Source organism: Andrographis paniculata, unplaced genomic scaffold (assembly GCF_009805555.1).
Source record: "Andrographis paniculata isolate CXL003 unplaced genomic scaffold, ASM980555v1 Contig54END, whole genome shotgun sequence".
NCBI lineage: Eukaryota > Viridiplantae > Streptophyta > Magnoliopsida > Lamiales > Acanthaceae > Andrographis > Andrographis paniculata.
Genome location: NW_026137589.1, coordinates 383012 through 390504, shown reverse-complemented (window position 1 = coordinate 390504; position 7493 = coordinate 383012).

Here is a 7493-nt window from a genome sequence, read left to right as displayed (position 1 = left end):
CTAAATAAATAATATCATTGTAACTCCATACAACCGTTATATTTTATTATTTATTTTAATTTTTTCATAATTACTTGAAAAAATTTAAATATGTAGTAATAAATTGTTAGAATGTAAAATTAAAATTAACTATTTCAATCATAAGAATATATACATATTCATAGTATATACAAAATGTTTAAATAAAACAATAATCCTAGAAATCTTTTAAATAAGATAACTATCATAAATATAATATATATATTTTTTTCTAAATATATATATTAATATCCATTCTCAAACTCAAGGTATAATCGAACAAACTTGAATTTTCCAAAAATGACTGAAAGTGATGTAGTCAAGATCTTTCACGAACGAACTTGAATTTGTCAAGATTGATCGAAAGTGATGTAGCTAGGATCATCTACTGGATCAGAGTTGGAAACATAACTCTCAACACTGTTAGATTTGGAAACAAAACTCGCTTCCTCACAATTATAAAGCTAGAATCGGAAATAAGACCCGCCCACTCTCAATAGAATCAAAGTAAAAAACAACACTCTCAACAAAATTATAGTCGAAAGAAGAACTCTTTTAGTGGAGATCGAGGTGGCCGTGACAGAGACGACATGAAGATAACAACATGGCTGTGGATAGAAGCATATGCATTAATAAAATATAAATATATAGAAGATATAACAGGCCATGAAAGTTGTAATACCCCAGTGTTGGATCGGTGCTAGGCCAACCCTCGTTGATTAGCTAGTGTCGTACCTCCGAAATTGAGTAGTAATTAAATGGATTGAAAAGAGTACTCATGTCAAAACTGTGTACATTCCTTTTCGGGAGCCCTATTGAAAGAACTCTAGAGTTAAGTATGTTTGTTCTAGAGTAATTTAAGGATATATGACCTCTTGGGAAGTTTCCCAGAGTACGCGTGAGTGAGGACAGAAGAGCTCTGATAGGACTCGTGTTGACCTATGGGGTTCCGACCAAATTATTGGTGATGTACTTCACGATCATGAAGTTTTGTAGTTCATTGAAAGTAATATTGATAATTTTTATGAATATTTCATGTCACACCACCCATTGGATTTGCATCACCACCGTAGGCATTGCAATTATATATTGTATCTCATTCATCTTCAACAATCATATTATGCAATATAATGCAAGGATACACTATATCTTTTAATTTTTCTCTACTCCAAAATTGAGTTGCACTACGTACAATAGTCCAACGAGATTGAAATACTCCTAACACTTGCGCTACATCTTTTTTTCCCGGCCTCTTGCATTTATATGAATTTGCTCATTTTCAGATCCATTGGACATATGATACTCTTTACAAATATTGCACACTCTGGATATATATCATCTGCTAGATAATATCCTTGATTATATTATGTATCATACACTGAAGTCATTGAAGAGGTCAATCGGTGATCTATATACTAATTTTTGAATAGTCGTTTTTATATGAATAGGAGGAAGTCCTTTGACATTGTTTGCATCAACTCTCCATTAAAAATATTTTGAATGATTTCCAAGGAAATGGACTATTCGAACAAATAGTTCTCTTCTCATTTGGAATCTTCACCGGAACATATCTAGATGATATACAGAGTTGTCGGAGATATAGTCATTGAAAATCCTAACATGACCTTCATTTCAACATTTTCTATGACTTCAACGGTAATCACTTCTGGAATTTCTGGCTTTCTCTTTCTCCAACTCGTCCAACCACGTGAGAATTTTTTTGTCACTATCATTCTTTTCTTCCAATCGTTTTTTTATATCATCTATGATATGATATGATCTTTTTTTTCATACCTAGACATTTTAGAATTTAGAATGACTATTGGAGAGATAAATTTCAAAGAGGTATGTGAAGAAAAATTTAGAAAGATACGGGAAAAATGTGAAAGTATTAGAATTTGGAAGAGATTGGAGAGAAATTTATGTAAGAGATGCATATATATATATATATAAGAGATGAAGAATATAGAAAAAAGAAAGAGAAATGTGATATTTATAGATAATTTTTTTATTTTTAAATAAAAATAAAAAAGTGTGAATATTTGTAATGGCTATATAGCCGTTACAAACTTTTTATTTATTTTTTAATATTTCAAAAATTAAAAAAATATTGAAATATATTTAAAAAAACAAATGCAATATCATCGTTGTAATTTTTATTTCTTTTTTATATTTAAATTTTTTTAAAAATATTTAAAAAAGATTGAGATAACATAATACACTCTAATTAGGAAATAATAGAAATAACGTGTAATATGATATTTTTAATGAATAATTAAATATTTGTGTAATATACTAGTAAAAATTATGTATTTAATTTGATAATTTTAAGAGAATTTTACGGAATAGGACATAATAAAAGAATCAAAATCAAACCTTTAAAGAATTTACTAAATTTATATCTTCCAGAATCTTATTCAATAAAGTATAATATATAAGTTTAAATATAATTTCAAGCAAAGAATAGTGCACAATTTTAGGTGTATATTAACCGTCATGTTTAATCTATGCCCGATTGATGCATTACATTGAAAACTAAATATGCATTAAAAATTAAATACTTAAAATTAACTAAAAAAAAAAAAGTTTATCATATAAATATTACGTGCATAAATATAATTTTCTCAATAAAAAAAAGTTTATCATTAATGAAGACCCGACATGAAACAAGTATAAATTTTATCGAAAATGCAACAATATAAATAATCTCATCAAGAAAGAGATAGCATCTTGCAGAAGGAAAAAAAAAAAAAAAAAGACTATAAAATATTTTCATTATCCAACCAGTGTGCGTCATATGGTATCTTTAAAAAAAGAAACTAAAGTCATAACTTTTCTATAAATAGGCCATGACCAAATCATTAAACACACCGAAGCCACTACCAATGTCTGAAGCAAATGGTAAGTCACTCTAGATTTCCTTTGAAACGTTCTTCATATCCTTCGAAGTATTCTTCGTCAAAAGTCAAACGGTTTGGTTTATAAATTGATGAATTAATGTTCTTTGGTGTATATGTTTGCAATCTTGTGATGTGTTGGACTAACTGGGTATTGCGAGAGTAACATCTACCGTGAAACCGAGTCGAGGATGAATCCTCTTTCCGAAAATTAGATACGCTCCGGTAGTGCCTCCGGTGGCTGGCATTCTAACCCAAAGATAAAACGGTTCTTGTCTCTAATGAGATTGACACCTTTAATTGTTGGAGCTTCGGTGAACAAAGCGAGATAGGAACTGAGTTGGAGAGGTTGCCGAAAAGCTAGAAGAGAAGAAAAAAAGAGGAGAGAGTTGTTCGTTTATTTAGAATGAACGGGGAAGGCCCTTATATAGGTGTCTTCACTCAGCCAAAATGGCAGGGGATCAATTACGATCATAATTACAACCTTAATTATCGATGTAATTTATTATAAATTCAAACCTTCCGTTTGAAACGGTCGTAATTGATTTTAATTACAAACTTTCTGTTTGTGACGATCGTAATTTATTCTAATTTCAAACCTTCCGTTTGAAACTATTGTAATTTATTCTAATTTCAAACATTCCATTTGATATTATAATTAATCTATCCAACGGATAATATTTTATCCAAATAATACTGCGACTTAGGCCATATAACCGAGTTTAATTTTGGGTTGCGCAATTTAGTTTGTCTCGAGACAGACAAAATAGCTAAAATATTAACTAAACCCCATATACAATAAATAAATAATATTTATTTATTTCTTCCAAATTAATCTAATTAATTTGGTACACCGGCCCGTCGCATTTTCACCCACCAAATAATTTATTACAAAATAACCGATATCCAACAATTCCCCACATGAGTGAAAATGCCCATAAATGACAGAAGCCCAACTCAATCCCTCTGAAACATTGAAACATCAAGACAGGTAGTTTTTGGCTTTTAACCTTCCATAGTCAACATTACAGAGTGTACTGGTGGCCCAGTTGACGTGATGCATTGAACTATTCCACCTCTGCGTGCACTTAGTCAATAATATTGACGTATTGCTATCTCAGTCTCAACTTTGTTATCACGTTTTAATCCATTTCGGCTATGGATCTCGTCTTTGGATTCATAAGTGTTTTGTTTGAAGCGGCATACACTTCACACTTATATAGGTAATCCTATCTCAAGGTATCTAACTCACACATTTAGGATCATTAAAAGTCATTGATTCAACCTCACCACTTTTACACATTATAACACTTATTGCTTTTCAAGGAATTGTAATTGAGTATTTGTGCTGGACTCTTACAGCTTAGTTTTCCTATTGAACCAATGTTTGGGATTTCCAAGTGATTTGTTTGGGTTACCACTGTAATTGTCTCTATCTTATGGATTTCAAACTCATTCCATTTAGCAGTTTGTACATTTGATCTCTCTACAAACCTTTGGTTAGGGGATCCGCTAGGTTTTCTATTGATTTTACATATTCAATAGTCAAAACCCCACTGGTGACCAAATGCCTTACAATGATGTTATGTCTACATCGTCGGAATTTACCGTTGTAAATTCTATTCTTAGTCCTTGCTATTACAACTTGGCTATCGCAGTAAATTATTATGGGAGTTATTGGTTTAGTCCAGTATGGAATATCATCCATGAAGTTCCTTAGCCATTTAGGTTCTTCGTCAGCTTTGTCCAAGGCGATGAACTCCGATTCCATTGTGGACCGTGCAATGCACGTCTGTTTTGTGGATTTCCACGAAACAATTCATCCTCCAATCATAAATACATATCCACTTGTAGAAAGTGAGTCTTTTGCATCGGGTATTCAATTGGCATCGCAGTACCCTTCGAGTACCGGTGGATATTTTGCGTAGTGTTTGCCAAAATTAAGAGTAAATTTAAGATAACTTAATAACCTTACTAGCGCTTTCCAGTGATCATGACTGGGGTTGCTAGTGTAACGACTCAACTAATTTACAAGGCAAGCCAGGTCAAGCCTTCTACAATTTCTTAAGTACATTAGGCTTCCAATAATTTTGGCAATAGTCTTCTTGAGCTACGGGGTCTCCCCTATTCTTGCTCAAGTGTACGCTGAAGTCCATTGGGATTTTCACTTAAGTGTTTTCGTATGCATTGAATTTTCTCAGTATTTTTTTCACATAGTGGGACTGAGTGAGAACAATACCTTTGTCTTGTCTTAGAATCTTCATTCCAAAGATGACGTCGGCTAGCTCTAAATATTTTATGTCGAAGTTACAACTAAACATGCATTTGACCTCATTGATCAGACTGATCTCTTTAGCCATGATCAGTAGGTCGTCTATATATAGATATATTATGATAAAACCGGAAGGTGTTTCTTTGATGTAGATACACTTATTACACTCGTTTATTTTAAAATTATTTGATAACATAACATTATCAAATCTCAAGTGTCATTGTAAAGGTGCGAATTTCAGCCCGTACAAAGACTTTATCAGTTTGCACACTTTTTTATCTTGGCCAGGAACAACATATCCTTCCGGTTGTTTCATATATACATCTTCTTCTAATTCACCATTTAGAAAAGCAGTCTTTACATCCATTTGGTGAATATCAAGATTGTTCAAAGACGCAATTGAAAGAAGCATTCGAATGGATGTTATCCTGGTTACTGGTGAATATATATCGAAGAAGTCAAACCCTTCGATTTTTCTGTAGCCTTTTACTACGAGAGGGGCTTTATATTTGTCAATAGACCCATCACCTTTAAGTTTCTTTTTCAAAACTCATTTACACCCTAGTGGTTTGCAACCTTCGGGTAGGTTAGATAACACCCAAGTGTTATTATTCATTATTAAGTCCATTTTACTATCTATTGCTTCCTTCGAAAAAGGAGCATCAGGACTAAATAGTACTTCTTTGATCTTTGTTGGATCATTGTCTAATATTTATGTAACAAAATTCGGATCAAAGGTTTTCTCCACCATTTTTCTTTTGCTAAGCTTAGGCTTTGAAGCCGCTTGATCAGGCCTATTGGTCATTTGTCTTTTTACGCCCCGTAGTTCTTTATCTACGAATTTTGGATTAGACTGCATCATTTCCTCATAAGGGTAGATATTTTCAAAGAATGTGACATTCCTTGATTCTATTGTAGTTCCCTCGGTCATCCCAGGGGTTTCCGATTTATGAACTATGAAACGATAAGCACTAATGTTTAGTGCGTATCCGATAAATATGCAATCTACCATTTTTGGGCCGATAGCGACTTGCTTTGGAGACGGAACTTCCACTTTTGCTAGGCACCCCCACACTTTGAAGTATTTGTTTGTGAGTTTCTTGCCTTTCCATAGTTTGTAATGGGTGTAACCCTTACCCTTAAGTGGAATCTTGTTCAGGATATAATTTGTAGTCAGTACCGCCCCCCCCAGGTTTTCAGGAAGTCCTGAACTTATCAACAAGGCATTCATCATCTCCTTAAGTGTTCGATTTCTGCGTTCTACAATGCCGTTCGATTGAGGTGAATAAGGAGCCATTTTATGATGAATTATGCCACTTTCATCACATAATTCTTTGAATGGGGCCACATATTTGCCACCCCTATCGATTCGAACTGTTTTGAGTTTATAGTCAAGTTGATTTTTTGTTTCGGTTTTGAAGTTCTTGAAGGCCTCGATTACTTCGCTCTTTTCCCTTAATAGGTAAAGATAGTAATACTTTTTGCAGTCATTAATAAAGATGATGAAATATTTCTTTCCACCTCTACTTTGCAAAGTTTTTAAATCACATATATCGGTGTAAATTAACTCTAATGACTTAGTCTTCCTTTTAACAGACGGGAAATGTAATTTTACCATTTTGGCCTTCACACAAACTTCATATTTTTTTGAGCGTTCACCTCTTTTATATTTAGTAAATTCATATTTACTAATCTTTTTATAGCATTTAGGTTTACATAACCTAATCTACAGAGCCATAAATCAGAACACTCGATCAAGTACGAAGAAGAAGCAATATTTTTATTATCAGTAGATGGTGCTCGGCGCACGGCCATTACATTTAATTTGAACAACCCATTTGTAAGATAACCCCTAGTTAGGAACATCTCATTTTTCGATAATATAAATTTATCTGCTACAAAGACAAGTTTAAACTATGGCTAACTAGTAGCGATCCTGAGACGAGATTTTTCCGAATGTCTGGCACATGCAGGACATCTTTCAGGGTTAGTTCTTTGTCAGAGGTCATCTTGAGCACCATGTTCCCTACGCTTTGGACCTCAGAAGTTGCATGATTTTCCATGTGCAGCTTTCTCCCTTCGGTCTCCTTGTAGGTCGAGAAGTTTGTTTTATTAAAGTAAACATGGTAGGTTGCTCCGGTGTCAATATACTAAGCTCTCGGACTTTTCACATTATTTGTTTCGTACACAACAACGACAAAGTCGTCATTATTGAGATCACGATCAGTCCGGTGGCTTGTTTCAACCAGTTGGAAACTCGACTTCTTTTTTTCGGTGCCTTGCAGCCCTTAACCTGGTGTCCTATT